At 45.3% G+C, this 25,387-nt stretch overlaps 4 non-coding genes across 4 annotated transcripts; 3 read left to right on the top strand and 1 right to left on the bottom strand.

Moving 5' to 3' along the window:
* Window positions 1–6,146: 6,146 nt before the first annotated feature.
* Window positions 6,147–6,218, bottom strand: TRNAH-GUG (transfer RNA histidin (anticodon GUG)). The gene has a single exon. It is a non-coding gene; the product is annotated as a tRNA-His (tRNA).
* A 10,000-nt stretch (window positions 6,219–16,218) lies between these two features.
* On the top strand, window positions 16,219–16,291 carry TRNAV-AAC (transfer RNA valine (anticodon AAC)). The gene has a single exon. It is a non-coding gene; the product is annotated as a tRNA-Val (tRNA).
* A 2,349-nt stretch (window positions 16,292–18,640) lies between these two features.
* TRNAV-AAC (transfer RNA valine (anticodon AAC)) lies at window positions 18,641–18,713 on the top strand. The gene has a single exon. It is a non-coding gene; the product is annotated as a tRNA-Val (tRNA).
* Window positions 18,714–23,396: 4,683 nt separating this feature from the next.
* Window positions 23,397–23,558, top strand: LOC131747274 (U1 spliceosomal RNA). Its single transcript, XR_009332856.1, has one exon. It is a non-coding gene; the product is annotated as a U1 spliceosomal RNA (small nuclear RNA).
* The last annotated feature ends 1,829 nt before the right edge of the window (window positions 23,559–25,387 follow it).

Here is a 25,387-nt window from a genome sequence, read left to right on the forward strand (position 1 = left end):
TATTTGTCTTAGGGTTCTGTCTGTCCTTTTTTTTCCTTTTTTTTCAGTATAGTTTTTAGCGCTTGTTATCATTGGTGGATTAGATTTGGTTTGGTTGCTCTCTTCTTTTTTTCTTTCTTTTTTAAAATTACTTTTTAATTTTTAAATTTTAAATAATAATTTTTGTTTTTTATTTTAATAACTTTATATTTTTTATTTTATTTTTTCCCCCTTTTCTTCTGAGCCGTGTGGCTGACAGGGTCTTGGTGCTCTGGCCGGGTGTCAGGCCCAAGCCTCTGAGGTGGGAGAGCTGAGTTCAGGACTTTGGTCCACCAGAGACCTCCCAGCCCCACATAATATCAAATGGTGAAAGCTCTCCCAAGATCTCCATCTCAATGCTAAGACCCAGCTCCACTCAATGACCAGCAAGCTACAGTGCTGGACATCCTATGCCAAACAACTAGCAGGGCAGAAACACAATCCCACTCATTAGCAGAGAGGCTGCCTAAAATCATAATAAGCTCACAGACAAAACACACCACCGGATGCAGTCCTCCCCACCAGAAAGACAAGATCCAGCCTTATCCACCAGAACACAGGCACCAGTCCCCTCCACCAGGAAGCCTACATAACCCACTGAACCATCCTTACCCACTGGGGGCAGACACCAAAAACAATGGGAACTACAAACCTGCAGCCTGTGAAAGGGAGACCCCAAACACGGTAATTTAAGCAAAATGAGAAGACAGAGAAATACACAGCAGATGAAGGAGCAAGGTAAAAACCCACCAGACCTAACAAACGAAGAGGAAATAGGTAGTCTACCTGAAAAAGAATTCAGAGTAACGATAGTAAAGATGATCCAAAATCTTGGAAATAGAATGGAGAAAATACAAGAAACGTTTAACAAAGACCTAGAAGAACTAAAGAGCAAACAAACAATGATGAACAACACAATAAATGAAATTAAAAATTCTCTAGAAGGAATCAATAGCAGAGTAACTGAGGCAGAAGAACGGATAAGTGACCTGGAACATAAAATAGTGGAAATAACTGCTGTAGAGCAGAATAAAGAAAAAAGAATGAAAAGAATTGAGGACAGTCTCAGGGACCTCTGGGACAACATTAAATGCACCAACGTTCGAATTATAGGGGCCCCAGAAGAAGAAGAGAAAAAGAAAGGGACTGAGAAAATATTTGAAGAGATTATAGTTGAAAACTTGCCTAATATGGGAAAGGAAATAGTCAATCAAGTCCAGGAAGCACAGAGAGTCCCATACAAGATAAATCCAAGGAGAAACACGCCAAGACACATATTAATCAAACTATCAAAAATTAAATACAAAGAAAAAATATTAAAAGCAGCAAGGGAAAAACAACAAATAACACACAAGCGAATCCCCATAAGGTTAACAGCTGATCTTTCAGCAGAAAATCTGCAAGCCAGAGGGAGTGGAAAGACATATTTAAAGTGATGAAAGGGAAAAACCTACAACCAAGATTACTCTACCCAGCAAGGATCTCATTCAGATTTGAAGGAGAAATTAAAACCTTTATAGACAAGTAAAAGCTAAGAGAATTCAGCACCACCAAACCAGCTTTACAACAAATGTTAAAAGAACTTCTCCAGGCAGGAAACACAAGAGAAGGAAAAGACCTATAAAAACAAACCCAAAACAATTAAGAAAATGGTAATAGGAACATACTTATTGATAACTACCTTAAATGTAAATGGATTAAATGTTCCAACCAAAAGACAACTGGTTGAATGGATACAAAGACAAGATCCATATATATGCTGTCTACAAGAGACCCACTTCAGACCTAAGGACACATCCAGGCTGAAAGTGATGGGATGGAAAAAGATATTCCATGCAAATGGAAATCAAAAGAAAGTTGGAGTAGCAATTCTCATAGCAGACAAAATAGACTTTAAAATAAAGGCTATTACAAGAGACAAAGAAGGACACTACATAATGACCAAGGCATCGATCCAAGAAGAAGATATAACAATTGTAAATATTTATGCACCCAACATAGGAGCACGTCAATACATAAGGCAAATGCTAACAGCCATAAAAGAGGAAATCGACTGTAACACAATAATAGCAGGGGACTTTAACACCACACTTTAACCAATGGACAGATCATCCAAAATGAAAATAAATAAGGAAACACAAGCTTTAAATGATACATTACACAAGATGGACTTAATTGATATTTATAGGACATTCCATCCAAAAACAATAGAATACACATTTTTCTCAAGTGCTCATGGAACATTCCCCAGGATGGACCATATACTGGTTCACAAATCAAGCCTTGGTAAATTTAAGAAAATTGAACTCTTATCAAGTATATTTTCCAACCACAATGCTATGAGACTAGGTATCAATTACAGGAAATAATCTGTAAAAAATACAAACACATGGAGGCTAAACAATACACTAGTAAATAACCAAAGATAACTGAAGAAATCAAAGAGGAAATTAAAAATACCTAGAAACAAGTGACAACGAAAACACGAAGACCCAAATCCTATGGGATGCAGCAAAAGCAGTTCTAAGAGGGAAATTTATAGCAATACAATCCCACTTCAAGAAACAAGGAACTTCTCAAATACACAACCTAAACTTACACCTAAAGAAATTAGACAAAGAAAACAAAACAAGAAAAAAACCCCAAATTTAGCAGAAGGAAAGAAATCATAAAGATCAGTTCAGAAATAAATGAAAAAGAAATGAAGGAAACAATAGCAAAGATCAATAAAACTAAAAGCTGGTTCTTTGAGAAGATAAACAAAATTGATGAATCATTAACCAGATTCGTCATGAAAAAAAGGGAGAAGACTCAAATCCACAGAATTAGAAATGAAAAAGGAGAAGTAACAACTGACTCTGCAGAAATACAAAGGATCATAAGAGATAACTACAAGCAACTCTGTGCCAATAAAAAATGGACAACTTGGAAGAAATGGACAAATTCTTAGAAATGCACAACCTTCTGAGACTGAACTGGGAAGAAATAGAAAATATAAACAGAGAAATCACAAGCACTGAAATTGAAACTCTGATTAAAAATCTTCTAAAAAACCAAAGCCCAGGACTAGATGGCTTCACAGGCGAATTCTATCACACATTTAGAGAAGAGCTAACACCTATCCTTCTCAAACTCTTCCAAAATATAGCAGAGGGAGGAACACTCTCAAACTCATTCTACGAAGCCACCACCACCCTGATACCAAAACCAGACAAAGTTGTCACAAAGAAAGAAAACTATAGGCCAATATCACTGATGAAAATAGATACAAAAATCCTCAAAAAAATACTAGCAAACAGAATCCAACAGCACACCATACACCATGATCAAGTGGGGTTTATCCCAGGAATGCAAGGATTCTTCAATATATGCAAATCAATCAATGTGATAAATCATATTAACAAATTGAAGGAGAAAAACCATCTCAATAGATGCAGAAAAAGCTTTCAACAACGTTCAACACCCATTTATGATAAAAACCCTCCAGAAAGTAGGCATAGAGGGAACTTACCTCAACATAATAAAGGCCATATATGACAAACCCACAGCCGACATCGTTCTCAATGGTGAAAAACTGAAACCATTTTCACTAAGATCAGGAACAAGACATGGTTGTCCACTCTCACCACTATTATTCAGCATAGTTTTGGAAGTTTTAGCCACAGCAATCAAAGAAGAAAAATAAATAAAAAGGAATCCAAATCAGAAAAGAACTAAAACTGTCACTGTTTGCAGATGACATGATACTATACATAGAGAATCCTAAAGATGCCAGCAGAAAACTACTAGAGCTAATCAATGAATTTGGTAAAGTAGCAGGATACAAAATTAATGCAGAGAAATCTCTTACATTCCTATATACTAATGATGAAAAATCTGAAAGAGAAATTAGGGAAACACTCCCATTTACCATCGCAACAAAAAGAATAAAATACCTAGGAATAAACCTACCTAAGGAGACAAAAGGCCTGCATGCAGGAAACTATGACACTGATGAAAGAAATTAAAGACAATACAAACAGATGGAGAGGTATACCATGTTCTTGGATTGGAAGAATCAACACTGTGAAAATGACTATATTACCCAAAGCAATCTACAGATTCAGTGCGATCCCTATCAAACTACCAATGGCATTTTTCACAGAACTAGAACAAAAACTTCACAATGTGTATGGAAACACAAAAGGCCCCAAATAGCCAAAGCAATCTTGAGAAAGAAAAACGGAGCTGGAGGAATCAGGCTTCCTGACTTCAAACTATACTACAAAGCTACAGTAATCAAGACAGTATGGTACTGGCACAAAAACAGAAATATAGAGCAATGGAACAGGATAGAAAGCCCAGAGATAACCCACACACATATGGTCACCTTATCTTTGATAAAGGAGGCAAGAATATACAATGGAGAAAAAACTGCCTCTTCAATAAGTGGTGCTGGGAAAACTGGACAGGTACACATAAAAGAATGAAATTAGAACACTCCCTAACACCATACACAAAAATAAACTCAAAATGGATTAAAGACCTAAATGTAAGGCCATATACTATTAAACTCTTAGAGGAAAACATAGGCAGAACACTCCATGACATAAGTCACAGCAAGATCACTTTTGACCCACCTCCTAGAGAAATAGAAATAAAAACAAATGGGAACTAATGAAACTTAAAAGCTTTTGCAAAGCAAAGGAAACCATAAACAAGATGAAAAGACAACCCTCAGCATGGGAGAAAATATTTGCAAACGAAGCAACTGACAAAGGATTAATCTCCAAAATTTACAAGCCACTCATGCACCTCAATATCAAAAAAACAAACAACCCAATCCAAAAATGGGCAGAAGACCTAAATAGACATTTCTCCAAAAAAGATATATAGATTGCCAGCAAACACATGAAAGAATGCTCAACATCATTAATCATTAGAGAAATGCAAATCAAAACTACAATGAAGTATCTCCTCACACTGGTCAGAATGGCTATCATCAAAAAATCTACAAATAATAAATGGTGGAGAGGGTGTGGAGAAAAAGGAACCCTCTTGCACTGTTGGTGGGAATGTAAATTGATACAGCCACTATGGAGAGCAGTATGGAGGTTCCTTAAAAATCTAAAAATAGAACTACCATATGACCCAGCAATCCCACTACTGAGCATATACTCTGAGAAAACCACAATTCAGAAAGTCATCTACCACAATGTGCATTGCAGCTCTATTTACAATAGCCAGGACATGGAAGCAACCTAAGTGTCCATCAACAGATGAACGGATAAGGAAGATGTGGCACACATATACAGTGGAATATTACTCAGCCATAAAAAGAAAGAAAATTGAGTTATTTGTAGTGAGGTGGATAGACCTAGAGACTATCATACAGAGTGAGGTAAGTCAGAAAGAGAAAAACAAATACCGTATGCTAACATATATATGTGGAATCTTAAAAAAAAAAAAAAAAAAAGGTTTTGAAGAACGTAGGGTAGGGCCAGGACAGGAGTAAAGACATAGACGTAGAGAATGGACTTGAGGACACGGGGAGGGGGAAGGGGAAGTTGGGACGAAGGGAGAGTGTGGCATGGACATATATACACTACCAAATGTAAAATAGATAGCTAGAGGGAAGTAGCTGCATAGCACAGGGAGATCAGCTTGGTGCTTTGTGTCCTCCTAAAGGTGTGGGATAGGGAGGGTGGGAGGGAGATGCAAGAGGGAGAAGATATGGGGTTATATGTGTATTCATAGCTGATTCACTTTGTTACACAGCAGAAACTAACACACCATTGTAAAGCAATAATACTCCAATAAAGATGTTTAAAAAAATAATAAAATCTGTTTCGTTTTGTGTAAAAAAGCCTCACTGCTGTTTGAAATATTTCAACCAAAAAAAGAAAAAAAAAAGAAAAAAATCCATATATGACTACACCATTTCCTTCGTCAAAGGCACACACAAGTTTCATTTAGAGCTTGAACCTGATCTTTAGGTATTTTCTCTTAAATGGTGAGACGTGGTTTAAGTCCAGAGCGCTTCAGCCTAGTGCACTGTTGGGGTGACCTTCGTTCTCCTGACTTTACTCCGTTTGGTGACTAAAGAGTTGTTCTGGTAACAGATGCAACGCAAAAGAAAAGTGAAACACTGCCGTGACTCGGATTCGAACCGAGGTTGCTGCGGCCACAACGCAGAGTACTAACCACTATACGATCACGGCGCGCCACTGAACCGGCGGCGAGGCCGGTTTCTGCGCTACTACTTTTAATATAAATCGATTCCAATTATTTAGCTGTTCTGTTGTTGAAAACTGCAAGTATTCGCGAGTTTCCCTCACGTCTTCCCTCCGTTATTCCCTTCGCATTCTGATGCATTTCTCATCTCCCCTGCGTCCAGCCGGTGCCTCAGATCAGGTCTCCTGGGAAGTATCTTTGCTTTGTTCTTGCCTCCCTTGCTTCATTCCCTCCTCCTTACATCTCCTCTTTTGACCAACCCTTCCCACCGCCTCCTTCCGGCTCCCGGCCCACCTACCGTGGCTCAGACTGTCGGGTGAAGGCGGAGCAAAGAACCGAAAGAACCATTATGAGCCCATCGGGCATTCAGCTTCCCTTGAGTCCCACTCGGCTCAAGCCCGGGGTGTCGGGCGACTCCGGGCCGCTGGCATCTGCGGAGAGTGTGGAGCAAGGCGCGGCGGGGACGCTTGGCTGCCCTTCTGCCTTCGGAATCGCCCAACGCACGGCTTTCCCACGAGTTTCTCCGGTTTTCCGAGGCTTTGGAATCAGTACAGCTGTCCTGCGAAAGGCGGGTGGCTCCGCGTAAGGTGGAAGGCGTGCTTGCTCTCTGTGGGATGAGGTGGGGAAGGAGAGAGAGAGGAGATAATGCTCAGGTGTCTCTGTGGTGCAATCGGGGAGTGTGTTTGCTTATTGACCGAAAGGTTGGTGGTTCGAGCCCGCTGAGGCATGCTTTTCCTGGCCTTCTTAGGATGTAATTAAAGGGTTTGCAGTTATTTCTGTCTTGTACATCCTTTTCACATAAACTTGAAGCTAGGCCTCTATTACCCTTCTTTTCACCTATGTCTTGTCCATAACAAGAGAACCTAAGCCGAGATCATCGCTGATCCTCACAGAAGAGCTCTGAAGGAAACAGGTCACTTCGTCATCTCATCGTTACCCTCTGGGTTCCTTTTAACAGTGAAGTTTCGTCCCTTGTTTGTACTAGTACTTATTGACCCCTTTACGTATAACTTTGAAATTAATTTGCTTATATGCTTTTATTATTACGAACAATACTGCAGTCATCATTCTTGTACACATGCCTATGGTTAGAGTGCCTGAAGCACAATTGTTTTATGAGATATACACGGTTTTGTAAATGGTTCCATTCTCTCACCCTTGTTGGCTTATTACCTATAACTCTTTATTTTGTTATTTCAACGACTGCTTTAGGCTTTAGAACAGACATCTGTAACTTACCACAGCCTGCCTTCAAGTGATGTCTTCACTTTTCTCCCCTGCTTGCCTTTATGCTATCCTTGTCATGCATTTTACTTTGAGTATGTTATAAACCCCACAACCCAAGGTTATTACTTTTCTTTAAACTGTCCCATGTTTTTAAAGAGATTTAAATAATAAGGGGAAAAAGGTTATATATTTTTCATGCAGATACCATTTCTGTTGTCCTTCATTCTTTTGTGCATATGGAGATTTCCCTCTGATGTGAGTTTCTTTCTTCCTGGAGGACTACTTTAACCTTTCTTGTGGTTTGGGTTGCTGGTGATGAAGTCTTTCAGCAATTGCATGTCTGTAAATATCGTTATTCACCTTTATTGTTGAAAGACATTTTTGAGGATAGGAGCCATAGAATGCCACATTGACTTTTTTCTCTTAGTTCTTTAAAGATGTTGCTCCACTGTCTTTTTCACTTGCTGTAGTGCTTCTGATGAGAAATCTGGCATTATATTTATTTTCTGTATGTAGCATGTGTTATCCCTCTGGCTGCTTTTGAGATGTTTTTCCCAACTGATTTGAGCAATTTAATTATTATGTGACTAGGCGTGGTCTTCTTCATATTTATTGTGCTTGAGGATCATTTGATTTCTTGGATCAGTGGTTTATAATCTTAATTGTGGCTGGAAAATTTTCTGTCATTGTTTCTAAAAAATGAGTCTGATACAAAGCAAATCTGATACATGGTAGCAGTAGGTCCTGGGGAGGACCAGCAGACCCATGTAAGGCAACTACTCGGATGTTATAGGGAGACCTTTGAGCTTCTTCAGGTAAGTGGAGGTAACGTACTTTATGTAACCTCCTCAAACAAGGGAGGAAGGGCTGCTTCTCAGGTAACCTGAGGCTCAGGGCAATTTAGGGTTTCAAGAGCCCCACCTTCATCAGAATCTATCCATAAGACCCCATCCCAATGATACCAGTCCTTCTTAATAAATTCCCTGACTTTAACATAAGAGATTCTGTGATGTTGAAAATTCAATTTAGGTTTAGTTTGCAGAGCTACATAAGAGATTCTGTGATGTTGAAAATTCAATTTAGGTTTAGTTTGCAGAGCTCGGGCCTACAGTTATACTAATAGACAAGGTTTTAAGGTTGTTTTGTTTTGTTTTAAATATGGTTATAGAATCTTTCAGGTCCCTAACCTAAATCTTAAGCTAGGAACTTAGAACCTTGAGCTCATCATTTTGTTTCCCCAATTCCTCCAGTTTACATGTAAGTAACCAACCCATTATATTCATATCTTCACTAAAATGTTCTATGGCAGCAACTATTTGACCACTCTAATCCTTACTTTCTATGGAAATCTAAATACAGGTGTCTGCAGATGATGATTTGGGAAAATGTTTTGCTACTGCATGCCACGAACTGAAAGTGTTCTCTGACATCAGGGTCATTAATAATTTCACATCTAATCAGGTCCAAGATCCAATTCCAGATAATATGGAACCACTCCATTTATTATCACTCAATTCTAATCAAGGGTGTCTCTACAACAATGCTAAACATAGAACAATGGCACCACACAAAGACGACTAGGAACTTCAGCATACTGCATTTCTGCTACCATGCCACTTTCTTGAGCCCACGCACACAAACTCAAACACACATCTTACTCCCTCCTCCCAAATGTTAAATCAGGCATTTGTACTACCTAGGTTTTCAACAAAACAAGGCAAAGCTTGAACCACCTTGGAGGCCTCAGTTTTCTGTCCCACTTGCCTCACCATCCTTCTACTTTCTCTCATTAGATTTTTATTTATTCCTGCCCTCCTGCAGCATGTCCTTCTTCGAGCCCCTGGCCCTCTCTCTCAGGAACAGGAGGTAAATGGAGAATTATGATATTGTTGACATTACTACAGGCTTGTTCCCTGGATAGACATCAACTCAAAGAAGAGCATTTGTCCATCCCAGGGTATTTTGTAGAAAAAAAGCTTAGAAAACTAACACTTGAATATTTGCTTTTCCTACAAAGAGAAATTTGAAGTGACACTGCTGGCAGCTGTGAAGTTAGCTCTAGGTATTAAGCTAAAATGGAAGCCTTTGCATTCACCATGGGGCTGAGGAGAAATGGCAGTCAAAACTGGTTGGAAGGAGGTTTCTGAATCCATAAGACATATCACTTCCACCAAAGAGAAGTAATGTTTCCACTTCTCAGTTTGTAGATGGAATTTACAGAAGCTTTCACTCTGAGGGAGGTAAGGAACAAGTTATGGGAAGGCAGTTGACTGTCAGTCTAGCCTTGAAATCATTTAACTAACAGGTGTTCTCATGAGCCCCAAAATGTGTTCCATGACATGACTTCCTCAGTCATGTCTCCAATGTCTGAAGCCTCCCCAGGCTCCCAAAGCTAGAGAAGTTTGAAAGAGGAGAGAATGAAAGAGACACAAGCCTAGGTTCTTGTAAGCACATTCTAGAGTATGGTACAAAGACTTCAGGGTCACCAGTCCCTTGGGCTATCAACTAAGTGGGTTTGGTGGCATAAACCTACTTCGCATCAAAGCTTCCTTTTGAATCTTTTAAGGTAGATTCCCTACATGGTTGAGTTTTGCTGTCATTTCAGCAGTGATCTCATCCTCTTTGTCCTTATCATTTAAATCAGATAACAAAAAGCCCTAATTAGTAGAGTGTTGGTGGACATAATATAAATATTTTCATCTAAGCTCTGGAAATTAAAGGTAAAATTTGCCCTCAAAGTAGTTTTCTTATGTTGCCAGCATTTTGGTTCTTTGTAACTGTGTATCCTTGGAAGGCAGGCTTGGTGTGCTCCAAACTTGTTTCCAGCTCTTGCTTAGTTCAGTGAGCTTAGATCTATCTCTAGAGTTCCTTTGGAGTCTATAAGATGTCTCTTATATTTCTTGTATTTCAAACATGACCTTTCTGAAAAGAGTACATTGTCTTTAAAAAAAAAAGATGATTCTACCCAGTTTTTGAATGAACATTTTTCACATTGAGGCAACCTCTCCACTGTAGTGTCCCCACTCCTTCCTGAATTCAGTGCTGCCTGCTGTGTCCAAATTTAGGGCATGTGATGTCCAAAATTCAACTGCATTCTACACCAGGAGCAATATCTCCGTGAGAGTTCAGCACTCCAGAGGCTCCTGCTTTGGGGCTGTATTGCCTTTCCCTGGAAGAAAGGGCCCAGGATTTTCACATCCTGGATTCAGAATCCCACATCTCAGTCAGGACTCCTGATTTGAGAACAGAACACCAACTGCAAGTTTTCACCACTTGGACCTTGGAGATCCTGGAAGCTGCAGGAGCTAGGGGACATGAACAGATCAGAGGCATGAGACAGCTCCTTGCAAGCCAAGAACTGTGGGACTCCTCCCCTCCCCCACCTTTTCCTTCCTCTTCATTACATTGCTCTGCCAGGTCATTCCTCTCAAATTCCAGTGCCTCTTTCTTGCCTTTCCCTCAGAAATAGGAGATCTTTCTGGCTCTTGTCACTTTGTTCTATTTGATCAAATTTCAAGTCTGATACTTTAACCAGGCCTTCATGTTTTAAACAGTTCCCTAGCCAAGGCTGAAGGCCTCAGGGCATTTGGCTGCTTTAAAACGGTGAATATCTGTTCCAAGTCAGCCCTTGATTACATGTTTGAATTGGACAGAAGACCAGCCATGAAGCCAAGTGTCAACTATTCACATCACTGAGCCACCACCTAGTGCAGGGCCAAGGTCCAGGAAACACAGACTACCATGTTGACTCTACTTTCTCTTCTTTCAACTTTAGATTCTTTGTTTTGATGTAGATAATGATGTTTTCTAAGGGAACAATTGAGTTTCTATCTTCCCAATACCTGTGTCATCTAGTTCCCTGTCTTTTATTTACTTTCATATGTGTCTATTTGTTTATTTATGCTGACCTACAGGTCATCAAGTGAGATATTTTACTCAGGATTAAGGGAAGCATAAAAGACAGAGAAGCTTCCTTAAGACAACTAAAGTTTTTTCCCTTGGTTGGTTCTTCTTACAGGAAAGTATCTCAGATGGAAAGCAGGCAGAAACTGCTTTTGCGAAAGACTTTCATGTATCCTTTCTCTAAAGGGTGTCTATGGAAAGACAAGGAAAAAAAAATCAAGGGTGTCCTTGAATTCCTCTGGGATCCTGGATATAGAAGCTTGGTTACTACCCCATGTTGGGGAGAGGCACAGTTGAATATGAACCACAAATCAGGACACCTCAGACTGGAGCCAGGACCATTTAAGACCAAGCACCATTGTTACCTGGGTTGTTAAAGCATGGCTTCAGTAATTAAATGTTAAATAATCTAAATATATGAAAGTCACTTAACAGTTCCAGGGTGATTTAGAGTAGAACATGTTGTGTACTGCCAGAAACTTGTCTTACTAATTGCCAGATTCTCAAAAAGACATTCCCAAAATATTTAAATAAAATTTAATGAGGTTATCTTATTTTTTAAAAAACAGACTAAGCACCATTATTACAAGGCAGCCAACTACCTGACAGCAGTGATACAGACAATTCTGGAAAGCTCTTGAGAATTATCCCCTACTTTTGATAATTTTCCACCTGCTCCCCTCATCCTCCCACCACAGAAATATTCTTCACCTATTTGTCAAGTCAGAACCCTTTAAAATGTTGGTAGGAATGTAAAATGGTGCAGCTACTATGGAAAACAGTATGGAAATTCTGCAAAAAAGTAAGAATAAGACTGCCATATGATCCAGCTATTCCACTTCAAGGTATTTATCTAGAAAATACAAAACCAGTCATTGGAATAGATATATACATCCATACATACATCAAAGCATAATTTACAATAGCCAAGATATGGAAACAACCCAAGTGTCCATCAACAGGTGAATGTATAAAGAAGATGTGGCATACATACACAATGGAGTACTATTCAGCCTTAAAAAAAAAGAAAAGAAAAGAAATCTTGCCATTTGTTACAACATGGATGGACTTCAGGGTATTATGCTAAATGAAATAAGTCAGGTAAATAAAGACAAATACCATGTGATTTTACCCATATGTGGAATTTAAAAAAATTTTTAAATGAATGAACAAACCATACAAAAAGAAACACATAGGTACAGAGAACAGAGTAGTGGGTTACCAGAGGGGAAGGAGGAGGAGAGAGGGGAAGTGAGTAAAGTAAATTGTTATAAACAAAAAAACCCAAAATCCTAGCAGGACAGAGAGCCAGGCAAGAAGCAAGGGGGCAGCTGCACTTTCCTGAAGGGTCTCTCACAAGGTAGGTGGTTCCACTGGGCAGTTGGACTCAAGAGCCCACAGCCCACCAAAGCAACCAAGCAGAGTCCACAGGGCAGCAGGTCCTGGGGGGAATACCAGCATAGACATGTTCCTCCTACAAGCTCAAGGCGTGCCTGGCCTGCACTATCAGGAAGAGCAGAATAAATTTCCACCTTAAGCTTCTTATAGCCCACAGGATAACAGGGCAAGAGGGGCCTCCCCGCCAGGACAAAATCTTACCCTGGCCTTAGAGCACAGATATCGCAAAAGCTGGTTTTGAGGGACACGCCAATGAAGGGAGCAACAGCAGCCCAGTGATCTTGAGTTGAGAGGTCTGCAAGTTACTCTCAGATGGTGTAGCAAATTATGTACATGGAGAGAGAGTGAGAAAGCAAATGTGGGAAAATGTGCGTTTTGGTGAAGAATATATGCTGTTCCTATTCTTGCAAATTTTCGTAGGTATCAAAGTTTTGTTTTTCTGGTTATTGTTTTGCTTTTTTAAAGGAGTAATTCGCACTCAGGTCCCAAGTTCTCTTTAGATGGACACTGAAAGTGAGACTGTAGGTATCTGAAATGAAGGAAGGCGTGGAGGAGAGGGGCTGCCCAGGCTGCTCGTCACATCTCCCCTCTCCCAGCCTGGGATATGCCTTGGACCTGGGACCCAACCTCACTGGCTTAAGGATTCAGTGCAGAGATCTACTGCATCTGCACCTTGGGGCATATAACACTTGTGAGGAGGAAGCAAAGATTGCTGGGTGCAGAGATGCCACAAAGAGGAAGGGAGAAAAAGGAACAACAAAACCTACACCTCCCTGACCGGGAATCGAACCCGGGCCGCGGCGGTGAAAGCGCCGAATCCTAGCCACTAGACCACCAGGGAGCTATGCACAAACTCCTTGTGATAGTAGAAAGCCTACAATGAGTGTGTGCTATCTCCCGCCCTCCTGTTCTCAGTGCCGCACCTCCCTCCAAGGAACTGTACCCGAAGAACGTTCCCTCCCTGCTTTCTCCAAAACAGGAGCCCCACACGAAAGGCCGAGCGCTCTGCGGGACAGTGGACGCGCCCGCGAGGCCCGCAGGGGCCGCAAGTCCCGAGCGAGTTGCCCCGTCTGGGCCGCACCTCAGAACTGCCCTGGAGCCGCGCCTTTGCCAGGCGACCGCGTGGGGAGAGCAGGCCGCCGGGGCAGGGGCTGTAGAGACAGGAGGGGAGGCGCGCGGGGTGACACCCCGGGATCCCCAACACCATAAAAGACTCCCAGCGGATGCAGGATCGGGGACGGCTGGACGGAAAACGCTTTCAAACGAGGCTGCGCGCCCAGACCTGCATTCAGGGTCTTCCCCTCACTACCTGCGACAACTGCCGTTCTCCCGCCTTAGATGACGCCAACTCCAGGTCCTAAGGCTCCGACCAAGAGTTGTCTCTGACGTAGCCTTTTCCTCAGACCCCACATGCAATTACTTAGGACTTGGTGTTTGCTTCTAGGTCCAGGTGGACTTTGGTCTACACAGTCCTTCCTTTTAGCGACTCTGGACTTGGGCAAACTACTCTCCTGATAAAGGTGGGGAAATGAGTGTAACGCTCGGCTCCCTCACCCTGAACCTCGGATGGGGGCGTTGGGCGACCCTTGCGCTTTTTCCTGGGCTGCGTCCCTCTTCCGGGCCCGTCCTCGAGGCCAGGGGCGGGGCCAGGTGCCCTCAGCGCACTCCTCTCGCCGGCTCTGGAGCCCCGCGCCTTCCCTTGCGGCTGCAGGGAGGCTCCAGGGGCCGCCTGATCGGGTTTGCGGGCCCCAGCGGCGCGGGGGTGTGTTTGTGGTCCCTCGGCCCCTGTCGGGGAAAGGACAACCGCCCCCTCGTCCTGTCCACGTGGGACGGCAGCGCGCCGGACGTGACCGAAAGACAGCGAATCCGTTCCTCTGGCTGCGCGTGGGAGGTGAAAACTGGAACCTGGAGGGGAGGGTAAAGGGGGAAAATCTCATGTAATGTCCTGATCTAAAGCTATTTTCAAGTCCGCCTCTTTGGGGACTCAGCCCTCCAGCGCTGGCGAAGATGCTGCAGTCCGGTAGCACCCTCGATGGCACTTGGAGTCGAGGCGGAACAAGGCAGAGCTCCACGGCTTGGGGGTCAGTGCGCACGCTGCCCGCGCCCTCCTCGGGGTCGGAGCACTTGAACCTCACGTGTGAAGGAAACGCGGTGACCGCCACATTAAGAAAGAAGAAAAGTAACCTCTGGAGAAAATGGCACATGCTTCCCCAAACTTGTAAAGCTTTACTTTTAAAGGAAACCAGACAGGGAGACACAGACACAGACAGACAACGTTGCATTAGTTTTTTCAGCAAAAAGAAAGTCGTCTGCCTGTTGGCCGTGTGTTGTGAGGTGAACACGAAACCCCCTGCAGGCACCGGCTTTCTGCGAAAACCGCCTTTACCTCTTTGTCTTCCTAGGTTAAAATTCGCTCTCCATGACCTGTTGAACTGGAAAATTGTAAAAGGCAAATAAAAGACGTTTCAGACATTGTAAAAGGTAAAACAAAACTGTTCCTCAAGAAGAATGTCAAGTACGATGAGGGAGGAATGAACAACCGTGAGATCGGCGTGGACCGCGCCTGCGTCCTCCGCGGCTTTCTGCTGAGCCTGGTCTTCAAACGAAGTCAATACAGGCCGGGAAGCGCGGCTCGGCCTGCGTTGATGTTCGAGGTTTTTCCAACAGCCAAATGACCTGAGACGTCAGCCTTTGCTAGGCTTACTGCTAAACGTGAAAGTGTGATTAAAGTACAGGACTTCAACTAGATGACTAGAATAAGCCACAGCGCCAGGAACCTGAGAAAGCCCCTTTGCTGGGAGACGCAGGAGAAGGGCTGCTACGAAAGGGCTTTCGAGGAAGGAGCGCGCGGGTCAGGCGCAACCGAGCAGAGGGGAGGGAGGGGAGGCAGCGATGGTGGAGGGAAGGGAGGGAGGGGCGAGGGAGGGAAGGGAGGGGCGAGGGAGGGGAGGGAGGGGCGAGGGAGGGGAGGGAGGGGAGGGAGGGGAGGGAGGGGAGGGAGGGGAGGGCGGGCCCTATGGTTCCCAGGTGGATTCGAAGCATCGATCATACCCGAGAGCCCAGAGCACTGACCGCCTGCGCCGTGAAAAGGGCCACCGAGGCGCGGGTCCGCAGCCTTGGAGGGGCGGTGTCCACGCTGCTGGGATGCGAGCTCGCCTGGGGCTCAGGCTCACCTAACCCCCGGCTCCTGGGGCTTCCGGGAGCTGGAGAGTCCGCGGGGGCGACCCCTGCACTCGCTGTGTGTTGGATGCGGGATCGGGTAGTGAGGCTGTGGGGGCCCCAGGGACCTCGCTTTGGGGGAGGCGAGGAACCCTAAACTAGGGCCTCTCGGGAGCTGCAGTCTCCTTACCTGAGGGCTCGCCTGTGCTGCCAGGGTCCTTTCCTTTCGAAAATATTTGTGGCCAGTCGTGGTAAGAGATACAGTTCTTGGATGTGTCATTAGGCAGGTGAGCAGGAGCTGTTTCCGTGGTGTAGTGGCTATCACGTTCGCCTAACACGCGAAAGGTCCCTGGTTCGAAACCAGGCGGAAACATATAGTTCCTTTTCTGAAACTGACGTTCACGTTTAAAAACCGGAAAACTGGGCGAGTGGGATGGGTTGACGTAACGCGTGCAGCTGTATTTTATCCCCCCGAAATACAGGAGGAGTTCCCTTATTGCCTGAAAGCCTACTCAGCACTAGGAACCATCCCTCCTTTGTCTGCTCTGTGTCACTTTGAAGACAAGGCCACAGACAGACTACGAAGGGCACAGGACAAAGCCAAGTTAAGGTTATCTTTATATTCGGAAATCCCCTCACCTTCTCATGTGGCGCCTAAATCTCCTCTACACTCTGACACGTATTTTGTCTCTGGAAACAAGAAGTTTATCCCCGTGAAGCTCACTTGCTTACCCCACCTCAGCACACTTGCAGAACACGCTGATTTGCGTGACAGAACGAAAGAGACCGACCCAACTCCGCACCGGGTGCTCGACCCAAAGACACGTAGGCGAATTTCAGGCTCCAGAATTGCAGCAGGTAGGGGCACGTGAAGGAGTCGTTGCACGTGCCATTATCAGGAGAGCCCCTGTAGTGAGGTCAGAGATCAGGAAGTAGACGGAATCGCTCATCAGCCGCTGAGAGCCAAGTCGGCACCTGACTCATAAGGAAACTGAGGTTCAGAAAGAGAGCGTGACCTTGGCTCTGCCGCACACAGCGCTAAAGCTAGACCAGGATGGAACCCAGCCAGTTACCTTGCGGCCTGGCCCCAGAGCCCAAAGCGTCGCCCAGGACAGGAGAGGTGAAAGGTGTTGAGCAGCGGGGCAAGTGCTGGGAGCCTTGCACAGCTGCCTTCAGCCGCGGGCCGCTGGCAATCGCCTCCTTTTCTGCTCTGCCATTCTCAAAACTCTAACCTCACTCTTACAGTTTTCAACTGGAGAGGCCAAATTATGGAGGTTTGTTATGTCTGGTTGCCTGCTAGCTACAATTTGGCGTTTTACTGCTGCGGCCCGGATTCGATTCCAGGTCAGGAAAGCTCTAAATTGCGCTAAATCTTCCTCTTCCCGAAGAGAGGTAGTTTGCCAGAAGGGCGATGCAAGACCCTCCTCAGAGTTCCTATTGCCAGGCACCCTTCATGTGTGTTTGTGTGTGGGGGGGAATGTGATGAACCACCAGGGCTTCTGCCCTCCACTCTTTTCTTCCTTTATTTCAGAAACCTAGTGTCTCACATATGGAGTTTTCATCCAAAGAGAACCTGGGACTTAACTTCGAAAAACTCATTAAGAAAACAAAAACATAAAACCTTTTAAATATACAAAAATTTTGAAATACTAGCATTGTCTATTCTGTACCTAATCTCACAGTTAACATTTTCCCACGCTTGCTTTCTCACTCTCTCTCCATATACATGATTTGCCACACCATTTGAGAGTAACTTACAGACATCTCAACTCAAGATCACTGGTTGGGCCACTGTTGCTCCTTTCTTTTGGCATCTCCTTCAAAACCAGCTTCTTCGGGACCTGCCCTCCAAGGACAGGAGGAAGCTTTGTCTTCGTGAGGAGGCCCCTGTTGCCACTTCAGAAACCTGGAATCTGTTCTCTTTAGGCTGTAGAGAAGCTTCAGGTGGTGTTTTATTCGGCTCTCCCCTGCGCTGATGTTCGATTTTTTTCCAACAGCCATATGACCTGATTCGTCAGCCTTTGCTACGGTTCCTGCTAAACGTGAAAGTGTGATTAAAGTACTGGACTTCAACTAGACGACTAGAATAAACCACAGAGCCAGGAACCTGAGGAAGCCCCTTTGGCTGGGATGACACTGGAGAAGAGTTGCCGAGAAAGTGCTTGCGAAGAAGGAGCGCGGAAGGAGCGCGCGGGTCAGGCGCACTAGAGCAGAGGGAGGGGAGGGAGGGAGGGGAGGGGAGGGCGACTCCTATGGGTCCTGGGTGGATTCGAAGCACTGCTCATTTCCGAGAGCCGAGCGCACTGACCGCCGGCTCCGTGAAAAGGGCCACCAAGGCGCGGGTCTACAGCCCTGGAGTGGAGGTGTCCACGCTGCTGTGAGGCGGGGTGGCCTGTGGCTTAGAAGCACCTGACCCCCTGCTCCTGAGGCTTCAGGGAGCTGGGGAGTCAGCGGGTGATCCCTGAACTCTGGCGCTAGTCTGAGGAACTGGAGACCCTGCGTTGGATGTGGGAGCCTGAATCTAGACTGTGGGAGCCCCAGGGACTTTGCTTCTTGGGAGGTGAGGAACCCTAAGCTAACACCTCTCAGGAGCTGCAGTGTACTTGCTTGAGAGATCGCAGGTGCTCCCAGGATCCTTTTCCTTTAAAATTTTTTGGTGGGCCAGTCATGGCAAGACATAATACATTTCTTGGATGTTTCTTTAGGCAGTGACATCTGTGTGGTTTCTGTAGTGTAGTGGTTATCACATTCACCTAACACGTGAAAGGTCCCTGGTTCAAAACTGGGTGGAAACAAATGACGGTTCCTTTTTTTTTTTTTTTCCTGAAACTTACATTCACACTTAAAAACCAGAAAGGGGGCAAGTGGGATGGGTTGTGGCAGAATGTGTAGCTGCGTTTTTATCTCCCCAATCCCAGGAGGAGTTCCATTACCACCTGAAGCCTACTCAGCACTAGGAACCAGCCCTCCTTTCTCTGCTCTGAGTCACTTTGGAGACCAGGCTACAGATATTCCAAGGAGGGCACAGGAGAAGGCCAACTTCAGGTTATCTTTAAATCTGGAAATCCTTCACATTCTTATCTGGTGCCTAAATCTCCTCTACACGCTGACACGTATCATGTCTCTGAAAACCAAGAAATGCATCCCTGTGAAGCAACCTTGGCTTTCCCTCACCCCAGCACACTTGTGAAACAATTTGATTTGTGTGACAGAAAAAAAGAGGACGAATTCAACTCTGCACCAGGGGCTCGAGCCAGACACGAAGATGAAGAATTTCAGGCTCCACGAATTGAGCAGGTTGGGGAGGAAAAGGAGCCGGTAATGTGCCTTCATCAGGAGAGACCCCGGAGCCACGTCAGAGATCAGGAAGTAGACAGATCCACTCATCATCACCCGCTGAGAACCAAGTCTGCCCCTGACTCATAAGGAAAGTGAGGTTCAGAAAGAGAGCATGACTTTGGCTCTGCTGCACACAGAGCTAAAGCTAGAGTAGGATGGAGCCCAGCCTGTTACCTTGTGGCCTGGCCTCAGAGCCCAAAGCGTCGCCCAGGCGGGGAGTGGTGAAGGGTGATGAGCTGAGTTCAGACCGGGGCTCTGGGAATCACCTTTTTTCTGCTCTCTGCATCTCTAAAATCTAACTTTTACTGGGGTAGACTGCCTATCTCCACTTTACTTAGTTATTCTGGGGTTTTATCTTGTTTCTTCATTTGGAACATATTCCTCTGTCACCTCATTTTGCCTGATGTACTTTAAAAATTTCTATGTGTCTGGTAGGTTGGTTACATTTCCTGGCCTTGGAGAAGTGACCATTTGTAGGGGACTTCCTGTGGGTACCAGCAGCCCACTACCCTCTCATCACCAGATCTGTATGCTCTAGGGGTGCCCTGTATGTGGGCTGCATGGGTCCTTCTGTTGTGCCTGGCTGACTGCAGTGCATGGTCTGGTAGGATTAGTTGGTCCCCTCTCTTTGGTTGTCAGGCCCTGCCTTGTTTGGAATCTGCAGCCACTAGTTGGCACTGCCGGGTCAAGAGGCAACTGGCTGTGGAACCCCCGTGGTGGGGGTGGGGGGGTTAGTGCTGTCTTACTGGTGCATGAAGCCAGGTGCTAGAGCTAGTGCTAGTGCTGGCCCACTGGTGGGCAGAGCGGGGTCCTGGGGTTTGGCTGCAAGGCCCAGGAGTCTGAGAGCTGGTGTCAGACTGCTGGTGGGTGGGGCTGGTTCCCGACACAGCTGACTGTGGGGGTTCTGGGTGTCCTGATACTTGTGTTGGCATGCTAGTGGGCGGGGCCAGGGTCCAGCCAGTCCCAGGGCTGGTGAAAACATGGGACAGTTTAAAGAAAAGTAATAACCTTGGATTGTTATTATTTGGATGGTTATAAACCTTGGGTTTATAAGAGATGCAAAGTAAAACGCATGGCAACAAAAGCATAAAGACAGGCAGGGGAGAAATGTGAACTGGTATGACTTCACTTGAAGGCAGGCTGTGGTAAGTTACAGATGTCTGCTCTAAAGCCTAAAGCAATTGCTGAAATAACAAGAGTTATAGCTAGTAAGTCAACAAAGGCAAGAAAATGGAATCATATACAAAACTATGTATAATCTATGATAGAGCGATTGCTCTTCTGGCTTTCTACCCTATGGACATGTGTACAAGAATGATGACTGCACCATTACATGTAATAATAAAAGCATAGAACCAAATTAATTTCAAAGTATATGCAAAGGGGTAAATAAATACTATACAGACAATGGAAGAAACTTCATTGATTACAGGAATTCACAGGGTAATGATGAGTCTATTCTTGAGGATTCCTCAATTCCAGTGACCTGTTTTCCTCCTGAGCTCTTCTCAGAGGATCGATGATGATCTGGGCTTAGTTAGATCCTCCTGTTGTGCACAAAATACAGGGTACAGGAACATAGTAGTGGAGGAGCCTGTCTTGGCTTGTGCGGGAAAGGGTGTGTAGAAAAAGGGAGGACCCCAAGCCCTCTGCATTATGGATGCTTCCCTGAGTAGGCTTGAACCCCCAACCTTTTGGTTAACAGCTGAAGGTATTAACTGCTTGCACCACAGAGATACCTATATGTCGCTTTCTCTCTCTCTTCCCTCACCTCATTCTCAGTGAGAGCAAGGACGCCTTCCACTCTATGCCGAGGCACCCGCCTTTAGCAGTGCAGTCGTACCTGCTCAAATCAGCCCAGGAAAACCGGAGAAACCCGTGGGAAAGCCGTGAGTCGGGCGATTCCGAAGGCAGAAGGGCAGCCGAGCGTGCCCGCCGCGCCTTGCTCTACATGCGCCGAGATGCCAGAGCCTCGGAGACGCCCGGGGCCACGAGCCCCCAGGCCTGAGCCGAGTGGGGCCCAAGGGAAGCTGAATGCGGGTGGGCTCCGTGACGGCTCCCGGTTTGCTCCGCCTTCACCCGACCATCTGCCCCGCAGCTGTAGTAGGTGTGCTTGGTATGGCTGCGTCGGGAAAAAGATCAGGTCAAAAGAGGAAACGTGAAAAGGAGCGAAAGCAAGCAGAGGCATGGATGAGACAAGGACACCTCCCAGAAAGCCTGTGAGGAGGCTCGGGCGAGATCCTGAGAGATAAAAATTGCTTTTATTAAGTGTCCAAGAATAAAACAGCAAAAGCAGTGTGGATATATTTACCTTCAAAAAATTACGGGAAGTGCAGTGACTTCCAGCCGGCCTGTAGCGCATCATGACCGTCTGGTGGTTAATACTATGCGGTGGCCGCAGTAATCTCGGCTCAAATCCGAGCTATAGCAGGGTGGTGTCTGTGACTGGTCTCTCGGTTTGTTGTTGTTTTTTTTAAACATCGTTATTGGAGTATAATTGCTTTACAATCGTGTGTTAGTTTCTGCTCGGTTTGCTTTTAATGCCAGCACCAGCTACGCCCCTTAAGAAGCGGTCAGAGAGCAGAGTATAGCGCCGGCTACACAGCGCGATGCGGTCAGAAGAGGAGTAAATCCCACGGTGCACAAACCTGCGGGTGGCCTTGTCTCACTACTGAACAGAAAATGTCTCTAAGGGTGAAATACAGCCTCTCAAGGAGCCTTGTCTGTACGTTCCGCTAATTAAATAGTGCCGTCATTACCGTTTTTCTGGTAAAGATAATTCAAGTATCAGTGTTGGGTTTTTTTCTAAACGAAAACGAGGTTTTAATGAGTTTACAATAAAATGCAAACTAGTTGTCATCATCTACACCAGCTTGTCTCCATCCATCATCCACTAATTTTTATTGGAACAATAAATCATTGAGCTACAGTTCACATAGAGTTAAAAGCACAAATCTTTAAAGCACAGTTTTTTGAATTTTAGCAAATGTAACTATTACCCAGATCAAGTTATAGAATATTGCCATCATCCCAGAAATGTCCCCTGAGCCTCTTTCCAGGCAATTCCTACCTTCTCTCTCTTAGCTGATTACTATTTTGAGGCCTATTGCCGAAATTACTATTGCCTGCTATTGAAATTCAAATGAATGAATGTACTGTTTTGTATCTGGCTTTTTAAATTCAACATTATGTTCATTAAACATAACTATATTATCGTGTATATCACTTCTTAATTTTGGTATTATTGAAGTAATTTTGTTGTTATTTGTTGTTATTTGATGAATATTCTTGGTGTTTTGATGAATATTCTATACCAATCTTTGTGTATACTTGTGCATTCATAGAAGTACTGCGACTGCTGGGTCATGGAGTAGGAACAAGATTAACTTTATTAGAAACTGACAAATAGTACTCTAGAATGGTTTCAAACCAGTAACTATGGTTGGAATTTCTCTGCATTCTTGTCAGCATTTGGTGTAGTAATTCTTTTAAATATAGCCATGCTGGAGGGTGTGTAATGATACCTCCGTATAGTATTAATGTACATTTCCCTAATGAATAAAAATGTCAAGAATATTTTCTTATAACTTTTGGTCATTAAGATATCGTCCTTTGTGATCCAGGACGACCTTGGCTTAGCCTTCCCAGGAAAAGGAAACAGGGTCGGATGGTCAGTCGCTGTGCAGGTGGATCCTCCCGAGGCGTCTCTCCGAGACAAGAGACCCAGACTCGGGGTGTTTGGAGCAGCGACGTGTGCAGATCAATGACTGGCACGGCATCAGCGCCCCCTTCCGGCCTCCCAGGCCTTTGCCATCTCCACGCACTCCTCAGTTAAGCAACGGCAGAGACCTGTCAGTTGAGACAGCGCAATGGCTGTGGGTTGGTCTGTTTGGAGCCGCTGCTGAACGATGGTCGGTGTTGTGAGCTGTGCAGTGAGTTCTCCTCTCTCTGTGTGTGTGTGTGTGTGTGTTGGGGGGAGATTGGGGAGGAGATGTGAGAGGGGAGGGAGGTCTTCGCTTGAATTCCTTTGAGGAAAGTGGTTTAGAAAAACAGCGTGGGGCGGGTGGAAGGGAGGGTGGCGACCCTGAGTGAACCTTGGAGGGGTGGGAGGCTGCACTGTGCCTGCGGGGTATGTGCCCCTAGTTACCTGGCAGGAAAGATGCTATGATCACGATGGTGGTTTTCCCAGCGCGACGCTTGTCCATTGCACTCAGGAAGCGCTGACTTTAGAGATTTCCCCAAATGTGGGAAACTTGACCTCGGAATTTGTGCTAGTAGGGGTATGTATTTGCGCTCTCTGCTATCTCTGTGTGTATGGCAGGGGAGTTCTCTTCCGTGGTGCCTCACTGCACTCTGCTGGCTCAGGCCCAGGGCAAGAGGCGCCCCACACCCAGGGCTCCAACACACAACTTCCTGGCTTTCCTATTCTGGGACCAAAGTGTATGGATGGGCCCTGCTACTTGCTTCAGGCCTCTTGTCTGCAGGCTTGCCGGCAGGCATCAGCAAGAGAAAGGCCACATGGCGGGGGTGGTGGGAAAGCGTGGGAGAAGTCATCCAAAGGCCTCGAGCTCCACAGTCCCTTTAGGGCCAGATCGGCACTTCTTCCAGGAACATGGAGGCCGGAGGCCTGCCTTGGCAAGGAGCCTCCGGGGGCCAGAGCACTGTATCCCTGCCCCGGGTTAGCCAACACTTTTGGTCTCTCACCCGGCTTTCCCTTCTCCTTCTTCCCGTTCAACCCCAGCTGCGTTCTTGGGGACGGTAAGCTGTACCCTATCACCCCCTAACCCACACGTAATGACCCAGTCCCTTCTCCAGTGCTTATGAAGAGAGCTGAATCAACGTTTTCTAACAACGGGAGGAGAGAGAACCTGCGGCGACAGGAGGCAACCTTCTTTTGGCTCAGGAGCCTGGAATCGCCCCTCCTGCTTGAGGGACATGGGTCGCACGCAGCCCACGGAACCAGCCAAGTTGGCGTCTCTTCCACTGCCTCTCAGGGAACAGCAAGAAATCCTGCGGGGTCCACTCTTACCCAGAAGAGACACAGGGGAAATGATCCAGCAGAAGCCCGGACCCTGCTCGATGGACCACTTCGGAGCGACGCTTCTGTCGGCCGGTCTTTGAGAGGAGAAATCATTTAGGACGAGGCGTTCTTCAGTGTCTTGTCTCAGACAAGAGTGAAGAAGGGTGATTCTTCCAAGAAGCTGGCAGTCCTGATACCTGGTGTCGCAGAGAGGCTTGTGGAACAAGACCTCCCTCTCTCCACCAGGGTTAACCAGCTGTTTTGGCCTCCACCTCTTCCTCCTCTTCTCCTCCTTCCCCTGTCATTTTCTATCTTGGTGTTCCTTGAGTGCTTATCTTCCTTTTGTGCCTCGGAACCTCTCACCCTCTACCATGGATTATACATTTTCCTGGGTTGTTCTGAGCATCAAATAAGGAAATCTATGTAAGAGTGCCACAAATGCTCAAAAAGTTTGATCTCATTTTATCAGTAACATCATCTGAATCATCAGGATTGTCTAACTCCCTTTTTAACAATTGCATTTTCATTGTCTGAATATATTAATGCACATTTAAACACCACATAATTTTTGAATAATAAATTGCTTCTGATATTTTAGTATCAAAAATAATGCTGTAGGGCTTCCCTGTGGCGCAGTGGTTAAGAATCCTCTTGCCAATTCAGGGGACACGGGTTTGAGCCCTGGTCCGTGAAGATCCCACATGCCGCGGAGCAACTAAGCCCGTGCGCCGCAACTACTGAGCCTGCGTTCTAACGCCGGTGAGTCACAACTGCTGAAGCCCATGCGCCTGGAGCCCGCGCTCAGCAACGAAGACCCAACGCAGCCAAAAATAAATAAATAAAATAAGTAAATTCATATAAAAAATAATGCTGTAGAAAGTTCTTACTTATAAATCCTTGGCAATTCTGTAGGATAGACACTCCTTTTTTCCACCCTGTAGCCAACCTGTCAGTGTTAAATACCTTTAACAAAAATTTTACAACAATCAAACACTTGGGGCCAATCGCCTTAGCTTGTTACCATCTCAGTTCAAGGACTCTAGGTAATCGGCACAATACCCTGGATTAGCTTATATGGAGAATTATTTTCTCACTCTCTTTTTTGTCTCC

The sequence above is a fragment of the Kogia breviceps genome, chromosome 1 (assembly GCF_026419965.1).
Source record: "Kogia breviceps isolate mKogBre1 chromosome 1, mKogBre1 haplotype 1, whole genome shotgun sequence".
In the NCBI taxonomy this organism is placed as follows: domain Eukaryota; kingdom Metazoa; phylum Chordata; class Mammalia; order Artiodactyla; family Physeteridae; genus Kogia; species Kogia breviceps.